We start from the raw sequence: 17,037 nt of genomic DNA, 5'->3' as shown, positions 1-17,037 counted from the left end.
GCTTACATTGCTCTTAACTGGCCAAAAACCCCCAATATTTAATATTACACATTTAAAACTCCTTCGAGACCTTTTCAGATCTACAGTGCACACTGGAACAAAATGGTACTCCAGCAAAAGAAGAAGAAATGTGCTCCTGTCCACCATTATGCCAAATGATCACATAGAGTTTCAAAATGAAGCACCAAGACACTTTACATGCCACTTAACTGCTATCTGGCCTTAAACTGCACGACTGTGCAACGACAATAACGATCAAAAATAAAAAAGATGACCTGATGCTCACTGGATAACACAACTCTACACAACTCAAGTGAGTTCCAAGAGACTATATGATTTTCACAACAGAAATGAATGGGAACCAATAGCTGCCTCATTAAAATACGTAAAAAAATCTAAAAAGCTAAAACTTCCAAACACATGGAGCACTTACTGCTTGTGTCAAAGGTTAACTCTTAGATCCACCACCTGTTTTCACTGCTCCATAGGAACATCACCACTTCTAACCGAAATCACTAATGCAGAATAGCTGCATATAAACATAATAATAAGGCTGTGGGGTGTTTTTTTGTTGTGCATATGGAGAGCGTATGGCTTAGGTCTTTTATGGTTCAGCTACAACACATCACCTGATATTCTTTGGGACACTAACCTTGGGCTTCATTTACAGGAAGAAAACATTAAGTGTTCGGGGTTGTGAGTTATGTTTGCCGTACCATAAAAGCCAGACTTAAAGGTGAGGAGGTGGTGGTGGTGGTGGTGGTGGGGGTTTGTGAGGGATTAAAGGGGCAGTCTGTGCTTCATCAGGAGTGGCAGGATCAGAAGAAGTGTCAGAACCGCAAAACAAACAAACCCATATTTATATAGTTAAAACCTGCCATTAAAAACACATTTATGTTTATGCGGGTAATGCTGCTCATTAAATCACATCGCTCGTGTTTGGATGGGTAAAACCCTCATCATTATATATAACAGTGAAGCTTATTTTCTTAAAACCACCCATTAAAACACATTCATCTGTGTTTATGGGGGTTTAAAACCACCAATTAAGGTTTAAAAGCTACCCTTTATCAGAGCCTGCCATCAAAAGGACGAGGTCCCCAGATGTTTGTCCCAGTTGGTTTTTTTTTTTTAATGCAAGGTTTTTGCATGCATATTTTAGATTTTAACAACTTCCAGTCACATTATTACATTCCAGGAAATGCTGCTGTAGCCTACAGTTTTGATTTAAACATGCAGAGTACTGAAATAAAATTGAAAGATAAAGGTTACATCGTTTTATCTCATTGTAGAGGAGGAGATGAAGATCAGCAGGTGGAGAAGCGCAGACAAGTTTCACCAGGGACAGTAGATACATTTTCATAATGCACAAGTAATCAAATTACAAATCATTATTGATCAGTGTGCTATCTGTCACATTAGGAGAAAGAATGAGCAGAAATTGCTTTAAAATATTTGGTGTAATTCACCTTTGCTCGAGTTGTGTTGCTACACATTTTGTTACTGTAAAACGTCAGCGGTGGGAATCCTGTGGGATACAAATGGAAAATTCGAAAGCATCTCTCGACAACCAGCTTTTGCAGCGTCCTTGATAAGAAACATTTGATTTCTGAAAAGTGAAATGGAGTTAAAATGAAATGAAGTTTGAAGTTATTGAAAGAACAAGGACGAAAAGATAACTGTCAATAAAGCATTTTCTTTCTTTACTCTTTCTTATAGTATTCAGCCTGCTCTGTTATCAGCTCTGCACAGAGACAGATGGGATTGAAAAAGTTATGTCTGTTTAGTTTTATATGTATTCAGCCAAACACAGCAGGTTTGCCACTTACAGTATTTTATGTGTCTTGGAGAGCAAAAGAAAAATCACACTTCATGCCACTGCTTATATACATCCCACCTCCATTCCTCGCTGTGTTATCCTTCTCTCCATCTCTTCAGCTCCATTTCTTCTCATTTTCCTCAGTTCCTTAATTCTTATAAATGCCGCTCTCCCTCTTTCCCCTTCACCATTTTGCCTCCTGTCTCACATTTCTCCGTTGCTCCATCAATCCCTTTTAATCTCTTCTTTCAAAGTTCTCACTTTATACCTCCGTTCACCTTTCCTTCCCTGTCCCCCTGTTCTGTCATTCCTCTTGCTGCCCTTCTTTACCTTTAGCCATAAACCTTGTGACCTAGGTCTCTCAGGTGTAGTGAGGAGGCGCAATAAAGTTTGAGGAGTGTGTGTATGTATGTGCGTTCGCTTGTGTGAGTGAGAGGTGGAGAAAGACAAAGAGAGAGTGAAGTGAGCATATGGAAGAGGTAATTGGACTGGACACCTATTGTAAATCACTGAAAGCTTAGGTTCTCATAATAGGAGTGTATTTCTTTTTTACCGTCTCACTTTCAGAGTCCATATGTGTGAAAGAACACACACACACACACACACACACGCACTGGTGTAATGTATCTGAATGTTAAAATAGATTGATAACATGTGGTGCAAATGATTAGGTCAGGCGGTCAGGAGAGACAGCGGTACAAAGAGAAAAAGATCAGAGAAACGGATACAAAAAAATTAGATCTGACAAAAAATTAAATGTAAAAGTTAAAAGGAAAATATGACAAACCGAGGAAACTGTAAAATTATCAGCTAGTTCCCTTCTTAACTATTAATGCGTTTCATGTTTTTGACAGGAGACTGTAATGTATCCTATGCAGCTATAGAATTCTTCATTCTTCATTCATGTGGTTGCTCATCAAGATGTTTAGCGCAGTGAAAAGAACTATTTATGAAACTTTTTATAGATAGAAAGAGCTTCCACAAATGTGTGTGTGTGTGTGTGTTTGTATCCAGACAGGCAGACAGAGCTGGTGCACGTTAGATGGGGGAAGAGAAATGCTTTCAGACAGACTAATAAGAATTTAAAAAAAAAAAGAAAGTGGTGAGATAAAAGAACAAGGGAGGAAAGGGGGGGGGGGGCAGACAGAGGAAGGAAGGAAGTACTGAAGACATCAGTGACAGAGCTGGTTTGTGATGAAAGGAAAGAGGCAAGTTAGGGACGAATGGGGTCACAGAGAGGATGGAAGTGACAAAAAAGAAAAAAGATTGCCTTTGACAATTAAAAGGGAGATAAGGAAGAGATACTTTAGGTCTCAAAAAGAACAAATTACAGAAAGAGTGACATAAAAAAGGGAGAGAGTGAGTCAGATGAGTGGTAAAAAAGCTGGAAAAAGGAGCTCAAATTCAAAAGTGCTAAACGGAAGAGTTGTAAAAGCCAACATAGTAGGCCAAAACACACTCATTTTCCGATTCATCAGCTTTTGTGTGACACCAGTGGTACAACATCAGAGCTTCTCAAAATTAACACCACATTTCCCTAAAGCCTTTTGCCTTATGTTTACATGGTTACATTAACTTCAGCATTCTTGTCTTTGGCTTTTCTGACGAGGACGTTAGAAGTGGTGTTTTTACTCCACTGTTGCACAGTGCTGAATACCAGGCTGACTGGTCCCAGTTTATGTCCTGTCCTTCACGGCCTCTCTACCCTGTTGCCTGTACTGTTGTGTTCTGTCACTCCTTCTGGCCCAAGATCTCACCTTCTGGCTCTCTGTAAACTTAATGGTTTTGGCTCACAGTTTTAGTGAATGGGTTTGGCGTGTTTTGGTTACAGGGGAGCTGTCACAGAGCACTTAAGCTGCCAGACCTCTGAAGCCATATACTGTTCATACAGCATGGGGTCGATGATGTGGTCCCAGTACAGGTTAAACAGATGTTTCCATCGAGGTGATCATCGTTGAGTAAATTAACAAACAAGGTCATTGTCTTAATGGAAGTCGTATGTAAAAAATGCTACAGTTAGCGTTCAGCTCAAAGCGTAACTGAACCAAAGCACCAAGGTTACACTGATGACAGTTAAATCAAATTTGACAATGTGCTGAGTCTGACAAGATGAATCTGACTTGTTCTAAATGTGTTACTATACAGAGGATGATAATGAACTGCTAAATAGAACGAACTGTGCGTCTAAGACAACATTGTGTCTTGCCATCACACATTTACAACTAATATCAGTGCGATGGTTAGACACTAAACCACCAGTAGAAGAAGAAGCTGGCAACTGTAGTAGGAGCAGACATACAAGCTACCAGTTTATGTATAACTCTTTGAAAATAAACCAGAAGTAGTTCTGTTCACTTTAGGCTACGATCAACTTGGCCTCTCTTATAAATCTCTGTCACATAAGTGCATGAACACACTGATCAAAGCCAAACGTTTTGGTCTGAAATCTGTCAAATTCAGTTTTGGTTGGACAGTACTGCCAGCCTTTGGTACGGGTCACACTAAGTTTCCCTTCTGTGCTGCCACAACTTTCCCCCTGATGTATGAAGACATTTTTTCATTGTCAAGCAACATTTTGTTGTCAGTGAAAGAGAAACACTGAACATTTGCACTTTATTAACGTAAACATGTCTTTGATCGGGGTGCCACGGCTTTGACTGTTGGTTGCCCCTCGAATGTTGGCAACAGAGAAGCTTATTCGGTCGTCATAAAATGCCGAAAAAAGTGTTAAGTGAATGTTGGCAGGGAGCGAGATGACGACACTGAGCTGAGCTACAATGAGCTCAGCTTTAGAAACGGTTCTCATTTTAACGTTTTAGCGATGCTGTGATCTGCCAGGCAGAAACCATTGGGGGCTGTAATCGGGCTCCACCGGGCACGCTCTGCAGCATCCGCTGGCTCGGGCTGTCGACGGGGAAAAGCGGTGTGGGCTTTTAAGAGGAGAGGAAAGAGGAGGCGCTCGACTGAGTGTCAGCGAAGCATAGAGACTTTTATTCAAGTGTTTAGAACTGAGAAAAGGGGAGAGTCAGAGGAGGGTGGGAAAGTGAAACATGAAGAGATGGAATTTTATTTCTTCATTAGATCACCATCAGTAAACGCTATTCTCCAAAAGTATCCAAGTATCCAAGCCACCTGTGGAGCACGTCTCCGGACTGTTACATCTATTTAGTATTTACCTGATGCAGCAACAGCCCAGTTTCCTTAGTGGAAATATTTAAGTTTATTCTAATTTAATACAATGACTCCTTTTCTAATTATGTCTGGGTTGAGGGGGATATAACTGTTTCACATTATAATGAGGAATGTAAGAATTAGAGACAGATAAGGGGAACCAAAAGCTCATAGCATTACATGTTACAAAATATGCCATCTGCCACACACACACACACACACACACACACACACACACACACACACACACACACACACAGGGAGATTATAGAGCTATTAAAGCCTGTGATGATGGAAAAAGGTGGAGAACATTTTCACCTTTCTTTATTAAAAGGAAATACCTGGAAATGAGAGGGTAAAAGATAACCAACACACAGAACAAAGTATTATTTATTCCTTCCTCAAATGGAAAGAAAGTCGGAGGGTGACACGCACACACACACACACACATATGCTCACACACACTTCTTCCTTTCGCCTCAGCCAAAACACTAGTTAAGTTGTTTTACAGGCTTGGTGATTATTTTGATAAGCCTTAATGATGATGGATTGACTGAGATTTAATGGAGAGAAATTTAATGTCTCATAAATTTTAAGGTGGCACCATGCTTTTCCCTGTTTCAGAGGTTTGAAAACCATTACACGGCAAAGGGTTACGGGACATTAAACAGCCCACCTTTAAAGTCTGCGAGTGGGCCCGCAGCAGCACCACGGCTGGTGTTTATCATCTTCAGGCAAAATGATATATTTGAAAAGAAATGTTAGAAATTTGGCTCACAAATTTGATTTAATCGAAAGCGAAAAGTTTGTTCTAAATTCAATGTTTTCATTTGTCAATATGCTCAGCGCGTTTGATTTAGTTGGCCAGAAACCTGTGGCGGTGTGTTGCTTCCAGGGTGTCTGTTCAACGTTCGCAAGTTAAGCTTTGAAAAATGTGATTATGCAACCCAGGAAAATATTATCACAGTCAATCCACTTTACTTGTTAGTTTTGGATGCACGACTTCCAGACAGCCGGAAACACAGCAACGGGCTCGCAGGTGACATCCCTGCTCATTAACAGGGCCAGTGTGGTAGCAGACTTAGCAGACTGTTTAACAATCCCATAAAAACACAAGTACTTAAAATACCAAAATGAAATGTCAATTGAATAATGGACAAATTAATAGTTCTCAGCCGATGGTGATGAATGTGATAGAAGTGTTTTCTTCTTAAAGGACAAATACCCTCACAATTAACGCCATTAAAAACAACTATTTGTGGTGTACCTTGCATTATTTCTGTTGAGTGACAGAAATTGTACATGAAACCATTTGAGTTTTAAGAGTTGATGCTAATGTGTTTCAGTAGTCTTATGCCTAAACTGGTTTGAATGTGTCGATTTATAACATGCGAAGAAAGGGGGGCCTCTTTCAGGACTTTTGCACTGATCATTATCAACCACACAGGCTACCGAACAGATCATCGTTCTGCACGTTCATTGATCACATGCAGAAATCACTGCCTGGTTGAAGAGGCAGAGAGACCAACTTTTCCACCCATGCAGACAGAAGACATGTTCATTTAAGGGAACTTCTCATTCTTATAACTACAGTAATGCCTCTATTTTGTTCTTGGCTCCTACACATGAAACTATTAGCTGCGTGCTGAGGAGGTGGTGAAAGTAATTTTAGGTGATGCAGCAAATCACAGATTGAAGTCAATACACTGTAGGCACTGCAGAAACAGAGAATTACAATTAAAATGCAAAATACAACACAAAAGTATATAACAGTGTCGAGGGTGACCAAAAGTGCTGTTTTCTTAAACACGACATAAACACACATGACATGGTGTTTCTGTTTTTGTCCAGCATGTTTCGGTTTCTCAGTGTTTTTCATTAATCTTTGGGGAGCGTTAAAATTTTGTGAGGAGTGTATGTTTAGTCTTTTGGGAGTGCGTAGACTGTTTGTGTATGAATGCCTGCAAGGGAGTAGTAAAGGTGACACTGCAAAATAAGATTAAGACATATGTGTAGCCCATCTAGCTTACATACATGTACAAATACTCATTTGCACTTCTATTCTTGAGACAACCTTCATCACAAACTGACCCAAACTCTTATACAGTAATCATCTACCTGTGCCCGTGCACCGTCAGATGCATATCGAGATGTAAACTGTCTTTGTTTTAACCTAATATTTACCTAAAAATAAGTCCAACTTTAACCTCAAGATATGAGAAATGTCCTCACTTCAGGGCCAAAAACTTACATGTACACACCACGACCACCCATGTCATCTCTTAAAGTTTATTAGAGCTAAATATTGACACGCAGCATATCACTCAGCACCCATAATGCTACAGTCACACTCACACAAACACACACACACACACACACACACACAAACACACGCTCTCCTCCTCCGCTCTGACAGTGATGACGGATGTCTTTAAAGTTGGAGGGAATCAACAGATAAACATCTGGCACCGTGATCTACGGGTCACGAGGTTATACACCATGGCCAATGTCTTGTGTGTGGGTGTGTGTGTGTTAAGTGTTAATGACACCATCATACTGATCAACCACATTAAGGGACTGTAACCTTTGGTGCAGGGTCGTGACCTCGGCATGCTGCAGAAACCACACAACAGTCATCGCTTTGTCCTCGTAGAGTGGATGCACACGACCTGGCTGCTTGTTTTAATTTAATGATAATTGTTTAAATGTTTTCTGCTTGAATAGATAGTAAACAGTGATAAGAGACTGGAAGGACTGGATCCAGTGGGAGGAGGACATTCGGCATTTCTATGGCAGTAAAGAAAAATGTAAATATATTTGATGCTTCGTGCTGCAGCTCTTTCCCTTATCTAGAAATCTGATATGAAATACTGCTTTATTTCTACAGAATATTTGATAAAAGGCTACATTAATCACTCTGCTGCAGTAATTCTGTTATCAATTACTGTAATGCATAATGCATGTATATTATACTTACAATGCAGACTGGGGACAGAGTTTGAAATGCTTGCGTGCTACAGTAAGGAATGCTAAACTCATCCCAACAAGCTATTCAGACAATTTATGTTGGCATTTCTGTTGATAATGAAGTCACGCGCGGTTTTTCTGCTAACGGGCTGTTTTATACATTCGACTGGAAACCATCTGAGCGCTCACTGCGGGGGAGAGGAGAGAGGAGAGAGGTGGATGATTTAGATGAGGGAGAGGAGGGTGAAGACAGGAGTGGTTGCACAGTTGGGATTTAACCCAGGATAAAGCTATCTGTGTGCTTGTGCGTGTGTGTGTGTGTGTGTGTGTGTATTTCAAGAACTAAGTTTCCTAACAGAGATAGTAAGACATGGTTATTAAAGGGATAGTTCAGATTATTTGAAGTGTTGTTGTATAAGGTACATATCCATACTAAGTGCATTACTTACAGTACATTCCAGCAGCCACAGACACTAAGCAATGTTCTGCTGTGGATGGGGTCAGCAGAAAAACATACTTTAGCTACCCAAAAAAAGGCCCACTTAAAAAAATCAACATCAGTTTAAGTGTACATTATATTTTTTTATATTTTCATCATCACGAGACAGCCCTTTAGACAAGGAACTGAAACTGTTTTCTCTTTCTCTTTGCTCACTTCAAAGCCACCAGTTTCCATTCACAGAAACAGTAACTTTACCTCGCATTAGACTGGAGTTTGCTGGTTTGCCTCTGCCTCAATCAGTTAATTTGCTTGTACTTTTCTTTGACTTTGGTGTTTTAAATGGTTAGTTTGTTTCAAAACTAATATGTTTGTTGACCATCGATCATCCGAGTTCATTGATCGAGGCAGAGGTAGCGCAGCAAACTCCTGTGTTCTGCAAGGCAAAATTACTGTTTCAGTTCCCTGCTGAAAGGGTTGGCAATGTAAGCTGTGAAAATATTATAAATATAGCATACACTTAAACTGATGCTGATTTTTTTGGATGGTGGGACTTGCTCCTGCTCCTCCAAACTGGGGCGTGTTAACTGCAAACTACTGTGAATAACACACTAACAACAGATAAGTACATCATACAAGCCCATGTCAAATGATCTGTTCTATTCCTGTAAGTGAGAATATTTTTGCTAGTTCTCACTTTAAGGGGCTATTCAAGGCAGGATTAAATAAACGTGTTAGGGACAGAACATGTGTGAGTGTTTCTTTGTGTTTATATGTGTGTAGGTGCAGCAAAATAGAGACATTGTTCATCTTTGTTGACCTGACTTTGTTCCTCCCACCACAGGATACAACCATGGTTTTCTGGGAATCCTGGAGGGAACTATAAATTAAAAAAAGATAATTATCTCTCTTTGCAAAGGGGAGAGGCAGTTAACATTTTTTCCATTCTGTATGTGGAGAAACAATACAAGAACCAGAAAAACCTTACTGAAATGTATCGTATGCTCTTTTGAGAAATACGACCAACGATCCAAAGATTCTGTTGATAATAGGGCAACGAGCGGATATTACAACAATTTTGTGTGACAATTACAAATAAATTGTCTTGGTGTCCTAAATTACGGAAAATTTTTCATTTACAGCTGTTGGAGGATTTTTCACACATTTATTCTCAGATGTTGAGCAACAGTGGAGCTGCACATAATGCAGACACATGGGGAACTTCTATGGTGGTGAAATCTGTATGAAAACGTGAAAAAGAAACCTATAAAAAAAATACTACATGGAAAAGAGTGTGTTACAGGTTTGTACACATTAAAGTGAGGACTGTTGTGTAGTAATTTAAACATTAATGAAACTATGTTAGAACTGTTTTGAAGATGAAAACCGCTTGTTGACACTCGTGACAATAATTCAGAGCAAGTTTTATAACGGCACACATTTTGTCAATTTGAGTATCAAAGGTCAAACTGAAACTTTGAAATCCTCCCTGCTGCACTGAACTGAAATTAAGCTCAGTTTGAGCAGAACAAGGAGCTTTAAATGACTTCCTCATGCAGTTCCACAGCTTAGCTTCTTTCCTTTTTTTCTGCATAATGGAAGTCCCCATGTGGTCTCTCCAGTACGTCAGCTGGTCTGGGAGTGTTTAGTGTCCAGTGGTCAGTGGCAGGGTCACAGCTTAATCAGGACAGGCAGGAGACCTGTGTGTGTGTGTGTGTGTGTGTGTGTGTGTGTGTGTGTGTGTGTGTGAGTTCACTGCTAAGGTCAGGCTCTAATCAGTCTAAATTGAGACTTGAGGTGCACAGAGGCCCTAAAAGGACCCTGTAGAGAGAGAGAGAGAGAGAGAGAGAGTGTGTGTGTGTGTGTGTGTGTGCACAGTCACAGAAAGGTCCCAAACCAAATGCCCCTGTGTATACATACTTGTATTTATTCTTCCCCTCACTCTTTCCATTCTTTTTACCTTTCCTCTCCCTCCTTACTGTCATCTCTTACCCCCAGTTTTACATCCTTTGTCATTTGCCTTGCTCTGTCCTCCGTCCATTACTTATTGTTTTCTCTCTCACCTCCTTTCTCCTTCTTCACTTCCCGCTCCCTTCTTCCGCCTCCTCATCCCCTCTCCTCCCTTTACTTTAATTTCCCATTTCTCCGCCTTTCCCCCCTCTGTCTTGCTCGTCATCCCATCTCTCCCCTTTTCTCTCTTTTGCCCATTCTCTCTCCCTGCATTCCCTCCTTTGTGTTGTTCATTTCTACAGTTTCATTTCCTTATCTTTCATCCCTCTCTTTCTTTTCCTCCTCCCATCTCTCTAATACTTACATAACTCATGCAGCAGACGACAGTGAGTGTGCTACACTACAAAGACTCACTGAAAAGTTTTTTTCTCCGGGGAAACAAAACATCTGTTTTTTTCACTGCTCTTTTCTTCTTGTAATTCCACGCACTATCTGTATAACTCAGTTGATCTTATTCATCTTACTTTAGTCACATATCCACTTTTTTTTAATGAATATTATCCATGTATCTCTGACATAAAGTTTTATTAAGATACTGTAAAGTCCAACTCTGTCACTAGGGCTGGTAGAGATTGAAGGGGGCGTCCAGTAATTGGCAGTTTCCCAGCTCTCCCTCAAAGTATCTTCAGGCAAGATACTGAACCCAAGTTGCTCCCAAGTCTGTGCGTCAGTGTTTGAATGGTTAGTTCCCCCCTGACAACAGTGTGACAAAAAGTCTAGGGAGGCCCTATACAAGTACAGTCCATTTACCATTTCCTCATGTCTTTGTTACTGTAGGTACCAAATTCCAGCTCTGACATTCCCCTTGAAGACAGAAATTATTTTTAAGAGGCAATTATTTTTAATAACTGTCTGGAACACACAACAGAACAGAAAAAACACAACAGAAATAAACAAAACATTATGTTCACAAAGTAAAAAAAATACTACAGTGATGCTAGTTGATATATACAGTAAGACTATTTGCTATTGCTATTTGATATATTAGTTCAGCTGTCAGTATACTAACATTTGCAAGAGATGGGATGTCATCACAGATGAGAATATCATTCGTTCTGCAGGTACTTGGCTATAAACTAAAACAAACACTGAACAAACTCAAACAGGTTGACCCAGTGATAACACTAAAGATCTAGGATTCGTCCTCTGGGGACAACAAATGTCTGTACCAAAGTTCATGGCAAGCCATTCAATGTTTGTGGAGACAATCCAAGTTTACCATCTTGCACGTTATGACGGCGGTGATAACTGCAGCACATGGAGCTTGTAGAAAGTTCTGAAATTTTCCTGGAATAAAGTTATGACTTCTTTTTCGATTTCCTCAGCTTGGAAGAGAGAATTATTACAGCTGTGTTTGTGGTGGGATTTCTTAAATTTTATGACCCATCCCTAACAGCATATTAAGTTTCTGTAAAGCCAAATAATCCATGGAGGAAAAGTGATGGAGGTCGACGGTTGTTCTGGTGTGTAACTTTACCTACACATATGTGCAGTGGTGACATAAACTGTGGTCCAATATTTTAAAGAGAGTCATTGTTGGCTTGTTAGCCTCCCCGTTCCATCACATCCAAATCCACTCAGTTAGCTGGCTCGCTTAAGGAAAGCATCATTTCAAGAATTCGTTTTCCAGCCTATGATTTAGGCCAAATGAAATTGGGAACATAATAATACAGAACATGAGTGAATGTTTAAAATTATCATTATCATCACAGATGCTTGGCTCAAGAGAGATAGTGAAATACCGTGAGCGTAGCTATTCTCTGTATGCATTGGCTATTAGAGTGGAAAAAATATCACTATCCAAAAAAATACCCTTTTTAAAGGAGCTTCACAAACAAACAAATGGAAGCCATGAAAATAGGAGCACACAGTCTAAGATAGGCTGCTGTGTATGTGACCAAACATGTAAGGCTGTGTGGAAACTGGGTCAGTTCATTCCCCTGCTCGCAGAGGCAGCAGCTGTTGCAAAAGTATTTTTCTCAATTGATTTATTTTTTTTGCGATTGATGGAAAGCACTCTGTGTTTGATTGCTGTTCATGCTGTTCATGAGAGCCCCTTATCCGAGATGTGCATGCAGCTTGTTCCAAGTCAGCTGGCTCTTTGAAAAACGTTTAACTGAATTGGTGGAAAGCCAAACAATGGCCTTTGATTGGAACTATTCAAGTTATCTTCATTTGTCCTCACAACTGAGTTCGTAAAATATGAAAGCAAAAAGCAAAAGCTTCCAAGTATGCTTAACTAAGGAATTGTATATTCTTTTTCACTGAAGACATTTTGACCTGTCAACCCTGGAAATGATCAAATTAGTGACGGTGAAAATTCAATTTAGCAACTTCATTTTCAGGGTCCTGATATTGTCCATGCTGGCTCACTGACACTGACATGACTGACAGGGAAACTTCAATCAAACAGATTTTTGAATTTTGACCTTATTAGTCACACTTGTCCTTTTCCTAAGACAAGTCAAAATGTCTGCTGTCAAAAAGATCTGTACAACAACTGGCTCAAGATAATGTTGGCATGTTATGATAAAAGAAAATAAAAACATTGGGCTCACCCTCAGAGACCTAAAACACAGAAAGCCGTTACCCGAGGACAAATTAACAAAGTTAACGAATTTATTAACACAAATCACCAAGATTAACTAAAACTAAGGGAGTCTGGTCAAAAAGAACAGAAGAGCCGTAGAGCTTCCACCCCTAATCTAACAGCAGTGACAACTAAACTAAGAAATAAAACCACAGAAATGGGAAATGTAGAACAAAGTGACAGTTTCTCCAAATTGCCACTTAAGTAAGAGTTATACAGGCTTCCTTTAAATACTAGTTTGGTACAAACACTTTGATACCAATGTCCACTGAAACAGGTAAAAATGGTTGCATACTGAATCTCATAGTTCTTCATTTGATCTAATGTAGTCACCTTCCAAAAGGATTTATGACTGAATGACTAGTTTGTACTGTACATTTTCTTTGAGATTGATACATACTGGGTACTCGGTGCCATATTCTGCTACCAGTAAATACCTAAAACCACCCATTTAGAGTGGTCAATGGCTTTGTCTTCCCCTGCCTACTTATGGCTTCTGAAAAAGCTAATCCACCTTATTTTCAATGGAAATATGGATGAAACCTGGTTACATTTTTTTGGTGCCACTTCCAGCCATGTCCAGTGCCTCTTTCGAATTGCATAACGTGCAGCTGTTAGCAACTAAGTGAATTTCATCCATTAGGCCTATAGACAGCATTTCAACCATCAAAGTTCATTACTGGATCCAAGAAATTTCCAGAAGCCTATAACACTTCTTGTTGATTGCAATTACATTTTTTGTAACCAGTTTTAGCTGACCGTACATCCTCAGGTGTGTGTAATGTGTTTTATGTGTATTACATTCCTTCCTTGTTCTCTCTCTCCGCTCATTCTGACTTTCCTTAGTCGCTTTGTCCTTTACTGCATCTCTACTCATGTCAACTCCATTATCTAGTTTCTGCTCTTTTTGCCAAGAAAGATGAAACATTTATGAGCCCTTGGGCGCATACACAAACACACCAGCTGTCTGCTTGCCTTGCGCCTGAAAATTGTTCTCTGTCCGCTATTCTGCCCTTTACCTCCCACATTGTGAATTCATGAACTCCTGCCCTGCCATTCCCAATCACCACTCAAGGAGCACCAGTCTGATTTGTCAAAGTGACGCAATGTCAAGATGCTCGTAAGTGGTCTTACATTTCATCTCCACTGACAGCTTGAAGAGCATAATTCAGCCCTAGGAGGATTTTGTGAGGTGCAAAGAAGGTCCTTCACTCAGACGGTACAATTCAATCAGACAATGGACTGTAATTCTTCAGCGGAGGGGATTCTTGGACGCAAGGCGTTCCTTTCAGAGTGTATTACATTGTTCAACAGTTTGGATGGCGAGACTGAGACACAAAAAGATCCTTCCTGGGATTTTTAAAGGGTAAGTACCATGTTTGAAACCCTTTATGAGTGTTTCCTGTGATTGGTAATGACACTGAGGAATTTAGTTAGAGGCCGAAAGAGTAAAACAGAGCAAAGGAAATTCATTTTGTTTAATCACGGCGGCTCCTCATGTTCCTCTTGTGGTTGTGGTAAAGAGGCATTTCTTCTCTCATGCCATTTCCAGTTACCAATACAATACAAGGAACACTCATCTACAAGGCTGGTAAGATGTTTTTTTTTTTTGTTTTTTTTTACAAAGTAATTAATTCAGGTCCTGAACACTCACACTGCTTGTGGCCTTTCCTGCTGCTTTCCCACGTCTGTTTGTCCTTCAAAAAGAGCCTGCACCCGGACAAGTGTTGTCCAATCATGAGCCACTGAGGGCTGAGAGCTCTTCACTCCAACAAAAACATCAATCAGAACAACTTCAAATCACAGGGGGCCACGAACTTGTGAAATCAGTTGGTGTTTTGTTTGCTTTTGATAAAAAAAAAAAACCCAACTTAATTCTCTTTGTCTTTGGAATTCACTTGCATAGTTTGTATAAACTGTAGTTGCACGGCTAATTTGCAATGCGTTCATATTGCTGCATGTGTAAAGTTTTAGGAAATGATCCATTGGTTCAAATTACTAAAGAAACAATTAAGATTTTACTGTTGTAACATACTTTTGATCCATACTCTTTATAACAGAGACAAGAAAAAGCCACAATTGGTTTGGTAAATGATGCATCAATAGACAGATAATCAATAAAATGAATGCAACACAGATAATATTTTCAATGCAATGTTATACATTTGAAATAGTTTTTTTGACTTGAAACTATTAATTTCCAAGCATTTCAATGATTATTAAAAGAAATATGGGTTTATAACCATCCATATTCATCTTTTAATAATTGAAAACACCATGTGTGACATTAAATCAATGCCACATTAATAGTGTGACAAACTACCAGAAAAACCATAAATAATAATAAATAATAACCATAATAATCACCCTGACAGCCTCTGATGGCCTTCACACATCATTTCACATTATTCATGGTGTATTTGATTATGTTATAAATCTGCTATAATGCTTTATGGCAGAAAACAGTAAGAGTAATCATATTTCGGAGTCTCTGGCAATGGAATCATTGAAACCAGAGAATGGCAAATGAAAAAAAAACATGCGCCTGAAGACCCTCAGCATCTTTATTCCATCAGTAAGCATCAGTGTTTATTCGAAACATGAGCTTAATTTCAAGAAGCACAATACCGCTGGAATGAAGCGGAGGCTTTTCTTTGTCAGTGCTGTGGTCTCATTTGTCTACAATAATTACACACAAGTATTTTGATTATTGTCTATATTAATGTTTAAAATACTTCACGTTGCATTTTGAAGGCACTTATTAACATTTACATTTTCTCTTTACTTTCTACCAAAGTAGTGGAGACATATAAGAAAATTGGGAGAGACCACTGCACAAAAAGTCATGGCATGATTAGATATCTCTGTAATTCTCAAGAGAAAACATGCATTTCCAATTGCATATCTGAGGTTTTGTTGGCAGATGCCTTATCTATAATATAGCCAAAATATGCACTTTTAGTATATATATATCCATAAATAAGACATTTGATATGTTGTTGTTTGATGTAAGTGTGCGCTGAATTGCTAGGTTGAAAGTCTCCAAGATACTAAATATGTAAAGATACATTTAATCACCACCAAAAACATGAAACAATCATGCAAAGACGTCCAGCTCTAGGCCTTGTGATGATGTGGCAAAAGCTGAGAGGGGGAATCAAACCAACACTGTTGTGAGCACGCGGTTGTGATCTGAGGCACCCAGCATTCCTTCTATCACTTTAGTGCCCCTCTCCTTCCCCAATTTCTGCCTCTCAGCCCATATGAAACATGCATGAGAGCCTCTTTTTTGGTACAAACTTTGGTTCCCCAAAGACTCTGGGTTGCAGTAACACCTTGAATGGCTCTCCCTCACCCTGCCCTGACCCCTGGGCCTGTGTTCACATGTAGGCTTGCTTGTGAATAGATGCACATAGGAGGGGGTGTTGAGAAGGTACCCCACGCCTTAATTAAACTACCGAACAGTCCCATTGGCGCTGAAGGGGTTAAGGAAGGCCAAGTATGCAAAGTGCAGGGAGAGAAATGTGGGGATGGAGATGAGTGGTTTTTGTTTTGTTTATATTGTCTGTGGCAAGTCTTCCTCAGTCCTCACATGGATCTACATCCACAAGTTGCTTAAAAGGCCAGTTCGCCTAAAACAGAAAAAATAGTTTTCATAATTCACCTGAACTGAGCATGTAGCCACATTTATAAATCTGAAACAATATTATTTCTTTTGGAGCACAGCACTTTCCACATTCTTGAGTTTAGCTTAAACAACTTAACCTTAACAACACTTAACCTTGCTATCTTTCTGCTGAAGGACTTGTATCAGTAACAGATCCGTCCCATACCCCATACACCCTCATCTGGCCCACACACTGCATGGACTGATGACACTTGGGCGGGCTGGTCCTGTTTGCCAGATTTGGGCCACAAGTAAGCCGCAGCAATGGACCAAATAAACCAGAATTGGCCCAGATGTGGCCCACATTACATTCGCTCATCTGGCCCAAATACTGCATTAAATGACGGCCCTAACTTTAACTACATCGATGAACA

Source organism: Pempheris klunzingeri, chromosome 11 (genome assembly GCF_042242105.1).
Source record: "Pempheris klunzingeri isolate RE-2024b chromosome 11, fPemKlu1.hap1, whole genome shotgun sequence".
NCBI classification, from domain to species: domain Eukaryota; kingdom Metazoa; phylum Chordata; class Actinopteri; order Acropomatiformes; family Pempheridae; genus Pempheris; species Pempheris klunzingeri.
This window is presented reverse-complemented; position numbering follows the sequence as displayed.